This window comes from Procambarus clarkii, chromosome 23 (genome assembly GCF_040958095.1).
Source record: "Procambarus clarkii isolate CNS0578487 chromosome 23, FALCON_Pclarkii_2.0, whole genome shotgun sequence".
NCBI lineage: Eukaryota > Metazoa > Arthropoda > Malacostraca > Decapoda > Cambaridae > Procambarus > Procambarus clarkii.
The window spans coordinates 12992806-13009784 of NC_091172.1; the positions used below are offsets into that span (position 1 = coordinate 12992806).

Here is a 16979-nt window from a genome sequence, read left to right on the forward strand (position 1 = left end):
GATAACTGGATGTATTGTATATTCTTTGCAACACCAAGATCAAAACAGAGTTGATCGTTTAACACAGAAAAGTATTTATAATTAAAGCAGCTTTGCTTATGTACCTCAGTCTACCTTCCCCTGACAGTCATCAGCCATGAAACTTTGGTAGAAGATACACCTGCCTGCATGCATCAAAGTTCAGTTACTATTTTATTGATCTGCATGCACAGTAATGACTAGAATTAAAGCACAGCATCTCATTTTTTTACCATGACAATTAAATGCTGAGTCTTGAATCTTAATAAAAGCAAATAGTTTTTTCTCCATATGAGTTACAGAATAATTAAGTGTTGATTGTAATGATATGCACCTTTGTAGATGGTCCCTTAGCTGCCCCCCCAGTACATAAAGCTCTGGTACCAAAGAGACTTAAACATGCAACCAGGCCTCTGGATTTGTATGCCTACAGGAAACTAGAATCGGAATCTGGTGTATCCTAAGAGGCATGGGTAGCATGGAGATCAGATATCAACTCAATACAGTACAGAGAAAACTGCCTAGAATATCACAGGTGAAATAAAACAACCCACTGCTCATAATAAGAAAAGAAACTTATGAAAGCAGACACATGATAACTGGCACCAGGTAAACACCTGACCACCACCAGATGGCAGCCCAGCTCACCCAGAGTATTGGTTCACCACTACTTGCACATACTGCCCAAAATACCAACAATCTCTACAGAGAAGGAAACAATATGGCAAGAATAGAGGACTGGCCAGAAATGGGTGTTTCAATACATTCAAAACTTTTTTAGGAGGGGTTGGCTCCCTCAGTAGCTCCCTGGTGCTACTTATAATTATACTCCTGAGAAACCAGTTTTGCTGAAAGGGAATACAGAATTAAATGCATGAATTGCTTTTGATTCATGCTTTTGATCTCAATTAGTCTTAAGAATTAGTTTTAAGTGTTTTTTTCCTCAACATCTTGCCCGAAATGCTGTGCATATTAATGGCTTTAGGCATAATACATACATACTAGTACTACTACATATAGTAGTACATACTAGTACTACTACATATAATAATAATAATTAATAATAATAATAATAATTTTTATTTAGGTAAAGGTACATACATAAAGAGATTTTACAAAGTTTGTTGGCTTTATAGATATACATACTACATATTAGTAATACATACATACATATTAGTAATATACATACTACATATAGTAATACATACTAGTACTACTACATATAGTAGCATGATATGTACTACATATACATACCTTCACTTTCTAGTGTGTGGTCTGGTCAACATATACATACTGGCTCTATTTAGAAATCCAACATTCTGCTTGTAACTAATTTTGTATGTATGTACTTTTTACCTAAATAAACTATTTATTTATTTATAAAAGACCATGAAAGAAAGAAATAAAGAAAGAAAGGACTTAGCCATGGGAGGAGGAGAAAGCAGAAAACCTGAGCTCACAGAAGATGCACAGGCGCATTGTGTCACCTGCCCAAGCACCACACAAGCACGGCAAGGAAGTGGGACATCCAACAAAGTAATGAGCAGTCAACACCCTGCCATGTGGCTGGTGCCTGGATAACATCAACACCAGGTGCATGAATGAATGGATTAGCTAGTCCGGGCCTGGGGTGATTGGAATTGCCATTTTGTTAGAAGCAAGTGTAACTAACCTACTTACATTAGTGTTGTGTTGTGTTTACATTAGTATTAGTGTTGATATAACACGGATACAGGTGGCAAATGTTGTCTATGCAATTGGTTGTTTTGGAGTGCACTTCCTTTCTGGTGGGATTTTATTCTCTACGGTAATGACCAGGGATTTACCTCTTTCTGGTGAGGCTCTCAGCCCTGTTTGCCTCTTTCTGGTGAGACTCTCAGCCCTATTTGACTCCTTCCCCATAGGTTAGGTGCTTTTCTTATAGGGCAGCTCAAAATTAAGATGATTGGCTGGCTGGGGCAACTAGGATGCTGAGGCTGCCATATGGTGGGGAGCTAGTGTATTAAGCAAGGTACACAGTTTAGTAATGAGTGTTTACAGAGCTCTAGTGTCAAGGTTACAAATGTTTCCATGCAATTGCTTGTCTTGAAGTGCTTTCCATTTCTGGTGGGTAATTCTCTTTATACTATGTTGATCCTAATTTTCCTGGCTACTGCCAGCCTCTTTGAGGGAGCCAGATTCTGGTCCTAATTTCCAAAAGGCGAGTGGGATTCGCAAGTCATGGTGTGATTCATAAGCCTTGGACATTACAAAGGCTATAGCATTAGGGAGCTACTGGGGGGGATCATCCTTAAAAACACCAGTTAACCCCCAACAATACTGCAAGCTGCAGAATCCAGTGCTAGAAAGGTCACTGGAGGCACCATGGTGTAGCCAGCAGAAGTCAACTGAGAGTGGAAGGCACTGGCACACATTAGCATGCCCATGGAAGCTGCAGCCTAAAGAGTAGTCCAGCTAAGCAAAGGAACAAACCACTGGAGTAAAAATACAGTTGGAACCCTAGCAAAGCTGCAAAAAATCAGCATTGAATGTAATGAAATGCCATTTTCTGGGTGAGCCCTGGAGGCTTCCCGGAGGCTTCCTGGAGCTATCGGACTGATATGTGATATATTGACCTAGGGCATTAGTCAATGGAGTTTAGCCTACCAGGGTTGATAAGCCAGAACCTAGCCCCCTGAGAGAGGCATAGGGAGAAATGGCCTCTGGGAAAACCCCCTGTGGTTGGGGGTATTCCTTGTCTATGCAATTGGTTGTTTTGGAGTTGCACTTGAACGACCGGGGTTAGGCACCCAGAAAGGTAGGCATAACAAAACAAACCCCACTTTTGTTGGTTGGAAAATTACAATCAGAGGCCGAACAGGGAGGCAGAACTCCCTCACCACTCAAGGAAACCAGAAAAAGTCATACACCACCAAAGCGCCATTTGTCTGCACAGCCCTTCCCTGCCCGGGAGGGGGAGGGGGAAGCCCTGGACCCTCATGCCAGCTACCCACATCTCAGTTCGAAACCTGTGCATCAAAAGCAAAGTTCAAAAGCTGAGCATCAAACGAAACGGCGACCAGAGGGAGGGAGGGTGCCAGGGAGCCTCCAGGGCTCACCCAGTAAAATGGCATTTCATTACATTCAACGCTGGTTTTCTGTGCGGGAGCCCCATCGGCTCCCTGGAGCTACATAACCCCAGAGAAGTAAAAGAGGGACTTACCCGAGAAGTGGCCCCCCTACGTGCTTCTCAACTCGAAGTTGAGACAACTAGCTGCAACCTGTGACCCAAAGCCACACACAAACATGCAGGACCAGGAATGTTGACCAAATATCGGGTGGCCAGGACCCTGTTCGACCTCCAAAATCCTTGTGCCCGAATACAAGCCCAAGACATGTATTCTGAAGATGGCAGCCAAAGCAGCAAATTACCGAATGACATGGGCATGAGGAGGTTACCTTGAAGTTAACTTGAGATGGTTCATATGCATCATGTTCATGAGCATCATGTGCATCAACGCATGATGCACCCGTGGGGGCTTAGGATCCCTGCAGCCCAGTCCTCGACCAGGTCTCCAGACTGCAGGCTGGCTAGACTTAATTAATAACCTTGCGGACGACCAGGGAAATCTGAGCCCTGGAACAGGGAACGAGGGAAACTGGATCAACCCAAAGTGCATCCCAAGCCACTGAAGCTCAGGCAGGCAAATAACAATAAAGAGCCACAACTGGACACACATGATGCACCCCTGGCCTGACCAACCAAACATCAATGACCCAAGGACCCCTCTGGAAAGCAGCCGTCTTGTTCTTCACCAAAAAAACCAGCATTGAATGTAATGAAACACCATTTTTTGGGTGAGCCCCAGAGGCTCCCTGGTGCTTATCGGGCTAATGTATGTTATATTAGACCGGACATTAGCTAAGGAGTTCAGACCTACCAGGGACCAGTGCCAGAACCTGGCCCCTTCAGATAGGTTTCAGGGAGCAATGGCACTGGAAAATACTCTTGTGGTTGGGGTTTTCCTTATCTGCCATCGACCGGGGTCAGGCACCCAGAAAGGTACGCATGACAAAACCAACCCCACATGGTAAAAAACTAAAACAAAAAACCGAACAGAGGTAGAAACTCCCTACAATCCCAAGGAAACAAGCAAACATCACACTTTACTGCCGCGCCGATCGTTCGCGCAGCCCTCCCCGCCCCGAGAGGGGGAGGGGGGGTGGGGCCCAGACCTACCGCGCCGGCTGCCAAGCTTCAGTTCGGAAGCTAAGCTTCAACCAACACGAAAAAACTGCCGACCGGTGAGAGGGAGGGTTGCCAGGGAGCCTCCGGGGCTCACCCAGAAAATGGCGTTTCATTACATTCAATGCTGGTTTTCTGTGGGGAGCCCCTATGGCTCCCTGGAGCTTCATACCCAAAGAGAAGGAAAAGAAAGGGCTAACCCGGGAGGCGGCCGCCACAAACTCCGCAACACGAAGCCGAGACAAAAGGATGCAACCTGTGACCCAAGGCAACAAGAACGCACAGGAGCAGACGCGCATAAAGAATGGATGGCCAAGAACCTGTGTGACCCTCAATTCCCTGCGCCCGAAATGAGCCCTAGACGTCACCAACACAGCAGCAAAAGCTGCAAATGTCCGAACAGCACGGGTGCAAAGACAGACCACAGGCTGGAAGACTGAAAAACTCTGCGGACGACCTGGGAGACCCGAGCCCTGAAACAGGGAACGATGGGAACCGGATCAAGCCAAAGCGCATCCCCAGACACGGTACGCAGGTAACGGCAAAAAGTGCAACCGGACAACACAGGACGCACCACTGGCCAAACCAATCAAGCATCAATAACCCAAGAACCCCCTCCGGAAACCAGCCGTCTCGACCGTTGCCAGGATGGAGAAAGGCTGCACACGTACAAATCTACCACCAGTACCAAAGAGCAGAAACCTGAACCAAAGGGGCTACCACAAACTGAGGAGAAGATAAAAAGGCACCCTGATCAAGGACCAGGATGGCGCAGGCGACGCATGAGCAGGCCGGAGGTGAAACAAAACATGAGAAAGCGTACGAAACGAGGCAGATGTGACGTCCACCCCGAACGCAAGCTGGAGCGGCTCTGTCAGCGCCGCACAAAACGACGCAACAGTAAGAAACATCAAATAACTGTAGTCCTGAAAACCCAAGAAAGGACAAGACAACCCGATGCGAAAGAGAAGACAATGTTCAAAGAGCAAGAAAAAGTACATAGAAACACCAGGAACATCATACTGTCGCCAAGACGAAGCTCGCAGGTGGGACACCGTCAACATGGCCACCTGAACACCACAGAGATGGTGATACCCGCGTCAAAATACCAAACGCGAAGAGCCGAGGAGAAGGCCGAACCAGTCACGTACAGGACCGATCCGACCTGCTGAAAGAGGCGGAGCCACAGGAAAACGCCCCGGGTTTGGACACCTATCAAGCAGCGTCTGAAAAGAAAGCTGGACCAGCCACAAAGGAACCAGAAGGACTGCTCTCGTGGGAATGGGCTGCAACCGAGCCAGAAGCTGAAGCAACAGTTTTGAAGACACACCCCAGACATGAATCTCACGGTTAGCCAAACCCAGAGAATCCAGCAAACCGGGTTGCTTCTCCCGGTCCAGCAACAGCTGGACCGGGAGAAGAGGAACAGGTACCTCCACCTCAACCAGTCCAACATAAAATGGGCGACGCCTAGACCACGCAGACTCGAAGACGTCCATGGCCAGGAGTCCATACGTCTGGCAGAGCCAACGAAACGAGTCGGCGACGACTGGCCAATCCGCGAACAGAGGAATGAACCGAGACTGCTGTCTGCCAGGACACACCCCAGACATGAATCTCATGGTTAGCCAAACCCAGAGAATCCAGCAAACGAGCCACTCTAAGGAACCAACTCCAAAGGTCAACACCTAAGAGAAACCCTGTGGTTCCGGCAAGAACCGCCAGAGAACAGTCCGAATGGAGCTGAATGGTAGAGCCCCGAGTGACCCAAACCCTCCGAAGCACAAACCAGACAGCCACGAACTCCCAAACCGTGCTGTGAGCTGGACGGACAGACTCCACCATCCCCGGCCGACCTGGTGAGCACAGGTCACAAAGCCCCAGCTGAGAGATGACCCGTCCGTGAACACATAGAGCGAAGGCTCGGGGAGGTGCCAAGGCACGGAACCCCGAAAACCACAAAGAGGAAGCTGGTGACGCAGCACCAACACAAGATCCCCGAAGGAACGAACCCAACGATTGAAAGAGGTGGAAGGGGAGTCTCCGAAGGAATCCAAGGGAGCCTGGAACCGAACCCGGAGAGGAGCCGACCCCCAAATCATACTCATACAGGGAAAGGGGGGGGGTAAGAAAACCCCTCCCCTTGCAACAACAAGCCTTGCGAAGAGGACACCAACACCCAAGTGGGGTCAAAGGGGTGTAAGGTCCCCAGGTCGACTCCTCCCCAGCCCTGGGATCCCCCAAGGCGGGACCTGGGAAAAAGCAGTCCTCCATATCCTCTACCCCTGAAGAAAAGGCAGAGTCCAAGGAACGGGCTGAAAAGAAAGATTCCTGCTGGTGGGACCTAGAAGCCTCGATAAGAGGAACTGGCTCGAGTGCCTCTGTCCCCAACCCGAATGGGGCAGCCCCCGAGGCTGCGTGAGTCTTATTACCAACTAAACCCTGCTTCGACTACGAAACCCTCAGATGTTTGGGAGCCGGAAGCAGGGGATGAGGTGCAGGATGAACAACTGAGGAAAGGGCCATGGAGTGTGGACTGAACCAAAGTCGAAGCGACTAACGCCCCCAGGTCCGGGTTTCTATAACCAAAGCGGGGCAGCCGCGGGAAAACTGGGTGGGAAACTGGTGGGAAACCAACCTAGCATGTTGCAGCAACATAAACTTAGCATGCAAGCAGATGCTGCCTGAACCCTAACAGTAATGTTATCAGAATAGTACTGGAGAACAAGCAGAGAACAAGACTCCAGGTCAAAGATGGCATTGACCCAACAAGCAGCATGATGGAGGCAAAAGAGATGACTGTTACCCTGAGACAAGGGCACACAGCTACCTTCGAACCTGCACGAGGTGGGTTGGAACTCAGAAGACGCATCCATAGGTCCACCGAACCCTAACAGGATTTTCTAGGGGCCCGTAGGCTGACTACTACGGGAAACCCGGGAGAGGTGTTACTAACCGATTAAGACCCAAAGCTAACAAGGGGGAGATCAAAACACTGAAACCCCTGTGATGTGTACAATCATGGGGTCCTGTCAGAGGGCTACCAAAATATTATAAGTGGAACTATAGCCACACCAGGCAGACCCCCAATAGGCAAGAAAAAAAAAATCTCGCAGAAGTACAACGTCCCCAGAGGAAACAGGAACTGGCCGCCATGTAGGTAGATAGGCTGCACAAAATCTTGATGCCTCCAACCATTACGATACCACTCCCTACCTGAGGCCAAACATGGGCCACGAAACCCCAGCTGGCCCCAAGGACATAGTAAATACCGAGCAGCAAAAACCCTTATGGAAATGGTTTCCGAACGCACCAGGGAAGAGAACCCTAACATGTAAGGGCATTACTCACAGGGTGCCTAGGGGAGGATGCCTCTAAGCACATGCAGCCCTGGTACTCTTGAGGAAACCTGGACACCACACATACAACAACACCGCAGAGGTCGCCACGAAGGCAAAACACCGCTTTGGAATTCGAGACCAGAGAAGACATTCGCCTCGGACCACATTAGTAAATGAACTGGAGTGCTGGGAGGTACAGGGCTCCCCACTCCCACTCTCGGGGAGGGGAGGGCTGTGTGCACGAGCGATACGACGGTGGAGTGAGATGTTTGCTTGTTCGCTTGTTTCCTTGGGATTGGAGGGAGTTCTGTCTGTCTTGTCATTTTTTTGTTGTAATTTTCTTACCATGTGGGGTTTGTTTTGTTATGCCTACCTTTCTGGGTGCCTAACCCTGGTCGATGGCAGATAATGAAAAACCCCAACTACAAGGCGGGTTTTTTCCAAGGCCATTGCTACCTGCACCTCTCTGAGGGAGCCAGGTTCTGGCTCATAGTCCCCAGTAGACTGAACTCCATAGATTATTGCCCCGGTATAATGTATCACATATTATCCCGATAGCTCCAGGGAGCCATAGGGGCTCCCCACAGAAAACCCTGTAGAATTCTCTTGCAAACTGTAGGCAGCTATGGCAGGTACCAAACCAGGTAGGGAGAAACTTTATCCCAACCTCATCCTGGAAACATTTATGTATCAATACATTAAACAAGCTACGAGGTTGAGGGAAGGAGATATTCCTTCCATGCTGGATTTGATATTCACCAGGAAAGAAGAAGAAATATTTGACATTCAGTACCTTCCTCCCTTGGGCAAAAGTGACCATGTCCTTTTGGGAATAAAGTATGCAATGGGTTATAATGTGGAAGAGAATGAGGAAGTTGAAGCAGTTGAAAAACCTGAATTCAGGAGAAGACATTATGGGGAACTTAAAAATTTCTTTAAGGAATTTGACTGGAAAGGCTTGCTGTTAGGCAAGGAAGCAAATGATATTTATGTCAAGTTTTGGGAAATATATGATAAACGCACAAAAAATATATACCAAAATAGAAGCAGAACTAGGAAACAGAATTGGTTCAACAGAAATTGTGAGAGGAACAGAGACCAAAAGGCACAAAAATGAAATCAATATAGGAAAAGATCAAACCCCCAAACACACCAGTGATACAAAGAAGCACAAAACAACATCATGGCAGTGAGGAGAGAGGCAGAAAGAAATGGAGAAATATGCTGTATAACTTACTCTGAGAATTGTCAACACAACATTATTGATACTGTGCACAACACAAGTGTGTTTGCGCAGTATCAATAATGTTGTGCTGACAATTCTCAGGGTAAGTTATATAGCATATTTCTCAATGTATACATGCAAAGAATATACAGTGTGTGTGTGTGTGTGTGTGTGTGTGTGTGTGTGTGTGTAATTACCTAAGTGTAATTACCTAAGTGTAGTTACAGGATGAGAGCTACGCTCGTGGTGTCCCGTCTTCCCAGCACTCTTTGTCATATAACGCTTTGAAACTACTGACGGTCTTGGCCTCCACCACCTTCTCACTTAACTTGTTCCAACCGTCTACCACTCTATTTGCGAAGGTGAATTTTCTTATATTTCTTCGGCATCTGTGTTTAGCTAGTTTAAATCTATGACCTCTTGTTCTTGAAGTTCCAGGTCTCAGGAAGTCTTCCCTGTCGATTTTATCAATTCCTGTTACTATTTTGTAGGTAGTGATCATATCACCTCTTTTTCTTCTGTCTTCTAGTTTTGGCATATTTAATGCTTCTAACCTCTCCTCGTAGCTCTTGCCCTTCAGTTCTGGGAGCCACTTAGTAGCATGTCTTTGCACCTTTTCCAGTTTGTTGATGTGCTTCTTAAGATATGGGCACCACACAACAGCTGCATATTCTAGCTTTGGCCTAACAAAAGTCATGAACAATTTCTTTAGTATATCGCCATCCATGTATTTAAATGCAATTCTGAAGTTAGAAAGCATTGCATAGGCTCATTGCACAATATTCTTTATGTGGTCCTCAGGTGATAATTTTCTATCTAGAACCACTCCTAGATCTCTTTCTTTATCAGAATTCTTTAAAGATTTCTCACATAATATATAGGTTGTGTGGGGTCTATGTTCTCCTATTCCACATTCCATAACATGACATTTATTAACATTAAATTCCATTTGCCAAGTGGTGTTCCATATACTTATTTTGTCCAGGTCTTCTTGAAGGGCATGACAGTCATCTAAATTTCTTATCCTTCCTATTATCTTAGCATCATCAGCAAACATGTTCATATAATTCTGTATACCAACTGGTAGATCATTTATGTAGACAATAAACATCACTGGTGCAAGAACTGAACCCTGTGGTACTCCACTTGTGACATTTCTCCATTCCGATACATTGCCTCTGATTACTGCCCTCATTTTTCTATCAGTCAGAAAATTTATCATCCATGTTAGAAGCTTACCTGTCACCCCTCCAATATTTTCCAGTTTCCAGAACAACCTCTTATGTGGAACTCTGTCGAAAGCCTTTTTTAGGTCCAGATAGATGCAGTCAACCCAACCATCTCTTTCCTGTAATATCTCTGTGGCTCGATCATAGAAACTGAGTAAATTCGATACACAGGATCTTCCAGATCGAAAACCATACTGTCTGTCTGATATTATATCATTTCTCTCCAGGTGTTCTACCCATTTAGTTTTGATTAGTTTTTTCAATACTTTCACTATTACACTTGTCAATGATACAGGTCTATAATTGAGGGGGGTCTTCCCTGCTGCCATTTTTGTAGATTGGAACTATGTTAGCCTGTTTCCACACGTCTGCTACGATTCCTGTAGACAGGGATGCCTGAAAGATCAGGTGAATTGGAATGCTGAGCTCAGATGCACATTCTCTCAGAACCCATGGTGAAACTCCATCTGGGCCAGCTGCTTTGTTCTTACTTAGCTCCTTGAGCATTCTTTCCACTTTGTCTTTAGACACCTCTATGTGCTCTATGTTGTTCTCTGGAATTCTTATTGTGTCTGGTTTTCTGAAGATTTAATTTTGTACAAACACACTTTTGGAACTTTTCATTTAATGTTTCATACATTTCATTTTCCATGAATCTGTTTCCCCATATTCAACCTCTGGATATTATCCTTTACCTGCAATTTGTTGTTTATGAATTTGTAGAATAGGGCCGGTTCTGTTTTACATTTATTTGCTATCCCTTTTTCAAAGTTTTTTTCTGCCTCTCTCCTTACTGCCGTATAGTTATTTCTCGCATCTTTGTATCGCTGGTATGTTTGGGGGTTTGGCCTCTTCCTATATTGATTCCATTTTTGTGTCTTTTGGTCTCTGGCCCTCTCGCAATTTCTGTTGAACCAATCCTGTTTTCTGGCCTTTCATCTCTGTTTTGGTTTGAATGTTTGTGTGCCTTCATCGTATATTTTGCAAAATTTGGCATACATTTCATTTACTTCCCTGCCTAGCAACAAGTCTGTCCAATTACACTTAATAATTTTTTTTCGAAGTTCCCCATAGTGACCTATCCTTAAATCGAGTTTATCAACTGTTTCAATGTGCCCATTTTCTTCTAGATGATATCTTAAAGCATATTTAATGTCTAACAGGATGTGATCACTCTTTCCCCAAGGGAGGAAAGTACTGGATGTCAAATATCTCTTCTTCTTTCCTGGTGAATACTAGATCCAGTACTGATGGTGCATCTCCTTCCCTCATTCTTGTGGCCTGCTTGATGTGTTGATACAAGAATGTCTCCAGAATGAGATTCACAAATCTGCATGTCCAAAAGTCCTCCGTTCTTGCTTCATAGGCCTCCCAATCTATTGTTTTTAAGTTGAAGTCCCCCCCAGTATCAACAGTCGTGATTTATCTTTATCTGCTTGTACAATAATATCTCTCATTACCATTATGAGGCCCTCTCGTTTGTCATCCAGTTCTTCCTTTGTCCATGTGTTGCTTGCTGGTGGGTTGTAGGCATTTAAAATTATCAGCTTACCATCCTGATTCCAGACCTGCAATACCATTATGTCAATATCTCGAAGGTTTTCAAATATTAACTCTCTTATCTTCAGGTGTTCTTTCACCAGCACAGCCACTCCTCCTCCCTTCCTAGTTTTCCTGTCACATCTCCAAACTGAATGCCCTTTGGGAATACGACTTCATTTAATATATTTCCTTCAAGTTTCATCTCTGATAATGCGACAATATCTAGGACCCTAAGCTGAATTATGTCTTGCAACTCCAAAGTTTTTGATCTCACTCCATCTATAATAGTATATATAATTTTCAGGAACATGTTCCCTTTCCCTTTCCCTTTGTTCTTTACTTCCCCTTCCACTACTGATTTTGTTGTGTGTGTAATTACCTAAGTGTAGCTACAGGATGAGAGCTACGCTCGTGGTGTCCTGTCTTCCCAGCACTCTTTGTCATATAGCACAGGACCCTAAGCTGAATTATATCTTGCAATTCCAAAGTTTTTGACCTCACTTCATCTATGTTGGTATATACAATTTTCAGGAACATGTTCCCTTTTCCTTTGCTCTTTCCTCCCCCTTCCACTACTGATCTTGTTGCTTTGTTTTTATGTACCATTTCACAAGCTTTCCAGTCCGTCACTTTGTAGAAAAAAGAATTTCTGTCTTCTTCATTTCTATTCCCATTTAGACGTTTTGCCTCAATTAGGTTCATTTTCAGCTTTTCTCTGTCTCCCTTGGAGAGGTCTTGTCTTATTGACCAAAGTTTGCCAACCACATCACTCTGCAATTTCCTGGCATTTCTAAGCACTTCCATCATGTTTTTCACTCCATTAAACATCACCCTTAAGGGGCGGTTCTTGTCTTTCTCATATATTCTTATTCTTCTAAAATCACTGACATTTTCCCTTGAGCCTTCTCCTAAACCTACTATTTTCTCTGATTTTCATCTCTTCTGCTGCTCAGTCCACCCTAGATGAAATTTCCTTCTCTAAACATCCAAAAATTATTATGGACTGACTTCTGTCTGCAGTGTTTTGTACTAGTTTACTGTTGGTAACCAGTTCTTTCCTAATTGCTTGCCTAATTTCTGCTTCATGTTGGTCATTTTTGGTTTTGACTTCCAAACACACTTCTTTGATAGTCTCTTTCTCTTTTACAACTTGAGCATATGTCTCTTTTATTTCTTCTTTATACTTTTCTAGTTCTTTATTCACCTCCTCTATGTGAGTTGTCAGTGAAGTTTCCAGTTGGAGATCCTTACCTAACTCTATGTTAGCCCTAAGGCTACCTTGGAGTTGTTCACCATATGAGTCTATTTTCTTGTTTATTACTTCAAAGTCACCACACTTCACTTTCCACGCCTCATTTTCTTTCACTAGTTCCTTGATTTGCTCCTCCTGATTTGTTACCTTGTCTGTTAATGCAGTAATAATCTTACCTTGCTGAAGAATACTCCCTTTCAGAGTGCAAAGCTCACTCCTAAGAGCTCCAGTGTCCTCTTCCAATTTAAGCACTTTGTTCTTCATACTTCTTTTGCATATCCTCAATTATCTCTAACCTGCCAAGAACACCTCCTTTCCTTATATCTTGGGGAGAGAATTCTTTGAAACCATCATCTGTTGGTGTCTACATTCCCAGTGGTGGTGGTGGCAGTGACCATCTTTGTTATTGTTCTAGAACCAAAACAAACTTTTCCAACTCAGCTATTTTCACTCACTTTTACTTGTTTACTGTATTTTATTTGCTTTTACACTTCCCTGAACCTTTATGTAACCTGGGACACCACTGTAACCCTCAACCTGTTCCCAATACTTAGGTAATTCTATATTTCCAGGAGCTTGTTGCAGTGTGATTCCTGCCTCCTCCAGCTCCAGTCAACTCCAGTCCAGTGTGTGTGTGTGTGTAATTACCTAAGTGTAGTTACAGGATGAGAGCTACGCTCGTGGTGTCCCGTCTTCCCAGCACTCTTTGTCATATAACGCTTTGAAACTACTGACGGTCTTGGCCTCCACCACCTTCTCACCTAACTTGTTCCAACCGTCTACCACTCTGTTTGTGAAAGTGAATTTTCTTATATTTCTTCGGCATCTGTGTTTAGCTACTTTAAATCCATGACCTCTTGTTCTTAAAGTTCCAGGTCTCAGGAAATCTTCCCTATCGATTTTATCAATTCCTGTAACTATTTTGTATGTAGTGATCATATCACCTCTTTTTCTTCTGTCTTCTAGTTTTGGCATATTTAATGCCTCTAACCTCTCCTTGTAGCTCTTGCCCTTCAGTTCTGGGAGCCACTTAGCAGCATGTCTTTGCACCTTTACCAGTTTGTTGATGTGTTTCTTAAGATATGGGCACCACACAACTGCTGCATATTCTAGCTTTGGCCTAACAAAGGTAGTGAACAATTTCTTTAGTATATCACCATCATTTATGTGTGTGTAATTACCTAAGTGTAATTACCTAAGTGTAGTTACAGGATGAGAGCAACGCTCATGGTGTCCTGTCTTCCCAGCACTCTTTGTCATATAACGCTTTGAAACTACTGACGGTCTTGGCCTTGTTATAAAAGTTATAAGGAGTGTGTGTGTGTGTAATTACCTAAGTGTAATTACCTAAGTGTAGTTACAGGATGAGAGCTACGCTCGTGGTGTCCCGTCTTCCCAGCACTCTTTGTCATATAACGCTTTGAAACTACTGACGGTCTTGGCCTCCACCACCTTCTCACTTAACTTGTTCCAACCGTCTACCACTCTATTTGCGAAGGTGAATTTTCTTATATTTCTTCGGCATCTGTGTTTAGCTAGTTTAAATCTATGACCTCTTGTTCTTGCAGTTCCAGGTCTCAGGAAGTCTTCCCTGTCGATTTTATCAATTCCTGTTACTATTTTGTACGTAGTGATCATATCACCTCTTTTTCTTCTGTCTTCTAGTTTTGGCATATTTAATGCTTCTAACCTCTCCTTGTAGCTCTTGCCCTTCAGTTCTGGGAGCCACTTAGTAGCATGTCTTTGCACCTTTTCCAGTTTGTTGATGTGCTTCTTAAGATATGGGCACCACACAACAGCTGCATATTCTAGCTTTGGCCTAACAAAAGTCATGAACAATTTCTTTAGTATATCACCATCCATGTATTTAAATGCAATTCTGAAGTTAGAAAGCATTGCATAGGCTCCTTGCACAATATTCTTTATTTGGTCCTCAGGTGATAGTTTTCTATCTAGAACCACTCCTAGATCTCTTTCTTTATCAGAATTCTTTAAAGATTTCTCACATAATATATAGGTTGCGTGGGGTCTATGTTCTCCTATTCCACATTCCATAACATGACATTTATTAACATTAAATTCCATTTGCCAAGTGGTGCTCCATATACTTATTTTGTCCAGGTCTTCTTGAAGGCCATGACAGTCATCTAAATTTCTTATCCTACCTATTATCTTAGCATCATCAGCAAACATGTTCATATAATTCTGTATACCAACTGGTAGATCATTTATGTAGACAATAAACATCACTGGTGCAAGAACTGAACCCTGTGGTACTCCACTTGTGACATTTCTCCATTCCGATACATTGCCTCTGATTACTGCCCTCATTTTTCTATCAGTCAGAAAATTTATCATCCATGTTAGAAGCTTACCTGTCACCCCTCCAATATTTTCCAGTTTCCAGAACAACCTCTTATGTGGAACTCTGTCGAAAGCCTTTTTTAGGTCCAGATAGATGCAGTCAACCCAACCATCTCTTTCCTGTAATATCTCTGTGGCTCGATCATAGAAACTGAGTAAATTCGATACACAGGATCTTCCAGATCGAAAACCATACTGTCTGTCTGATATTATATCATTTCTCTCCAGGTGTTCTACCCATTTAGTTTTGATTAGTTTTTCCAATACTTTCACTATTACACTTGTCAATGATACAGGTCTATAATTGAGGGGGTCTTCCCTGCTGCCATTTTTGTAGATTGGAACTATGTTAGCCTGTTTCCACACGTCTGCTACGATTCCTGTAGACAGGGATGCCTGAAAGATCAGGTGAATTGGAATGCTGAGCTCAGATGCACATTCTCTCAGAACCCATGGTGAAACTCCATCTGGGCCAGCTGCTTTGTTCTTCCTGAGCTCCTTTAGCATATTTTCCACTTCATCTCTAGACACCTCTATCCGCTCTATGTTGTGCTCTGGAATTCCCATTGTGTCTGGTTCTCTGAAGATTTCATTTTGTACAAACACACTTTGGAACTTTTCATTTAATGTTTCACACATTTCCTTTTCATTTTCCGTGAATCTGTTTCCCATTTTCAACCTCTGGATATTATCCTTTACCTGCAATTTGTTGTTTATGAATTTGTAGAATAGGCCCGGTTCTGTTTTACATTTATCCGCTATCCCCTTTTCAAAATTTCTTTCTGCCTCTCTCCTTACTGCCGTATAGTTGTTTCTCGCATCTTTGTATCGCTGGTATGTTTGAGGGTTTGGCCTCTTCCTATACTGATTCCATTTTTGTGACTTTTGGTCTCTTGCCCTCTCACAATTTCTGTCGAACCAATCCTGTTTTCTGGCCCTGCATCTCTGTTTTGGTATGAATGTTTGTGTGCCTTCCTCGTATAGTTTTAAAAATTTGGCATACATTTCATTTACTTCCCTGCCTAGCAACAATTCTGTCCAATTACACTCATTAAAATTTTTTTGAAGTTCCCCATAGTTGCCTCTCCTTAAATCGAGTTTATCAACTGTTTCAATGTCCCCATTTTCTTCTAGATGATATCTTAAAGCATATTTAATGTCTAACAGGACATGATCACTCTTTCCCAAGGGATGAAGGTACTGGATGTCAAAAATCTCTTCTTCTTTCCTGGTGAATACTAGATCCAGTACTGACGGTACATCTCCTTCCCTCATTCTTGTGGCTTGCTTTATGTGTTGATACAAGAATGTCTCCAGAATGAGGTTCACAAATCTGCATGTCCAAAAGTCCTCCGTTCTTGCTTCATAGGCCTCCCAGTCTATTGCTCTAAAGTTGAAGTCCCCCAGTATCAACAGTCGTGATTTATCTTTATCTGCTTGTACAATAATATCTCTCATGACCATTATGAGGCCCTCTCGTTTGTCATCCAGTTCTTCCTTTGTCCATGTGTTGCTTGCTGGTGGGCTGTAGGTATTTACAATTATCAGCTTATCATCCTGATTCCAGACCTGCATTGCCATTATGTCAATATCTCGAGGGTTTTCAAATATTAACTGTTTTACCTTCAGGTGTTTTTTCACCAGTACAGCCACTCCTCCTCCCTTCCTAGTTTTCCTGTCACGTCTCCAAACTGAGTAGCCTCTTGGGAATATGACTTCATTTAATATATTTCCTTCAAGTTTCGTCTCTGATAATGCAACAATATCTGGGACCTTAAGCTGG

General features: G+C 43.8%; 1 protein-coding gene across 1 annotated transcript in view; it reads right to left on the reverse strand.

The window, feature by feature from the left end:
* The window catches only part of LOC123764086 (intermembrane lipid transfer protein VPS13A), a 275027-nt gene that overhangs the window by 32867 nt on the left and 225181 nt on the right, over positions 1 to 16979 (reverse strand).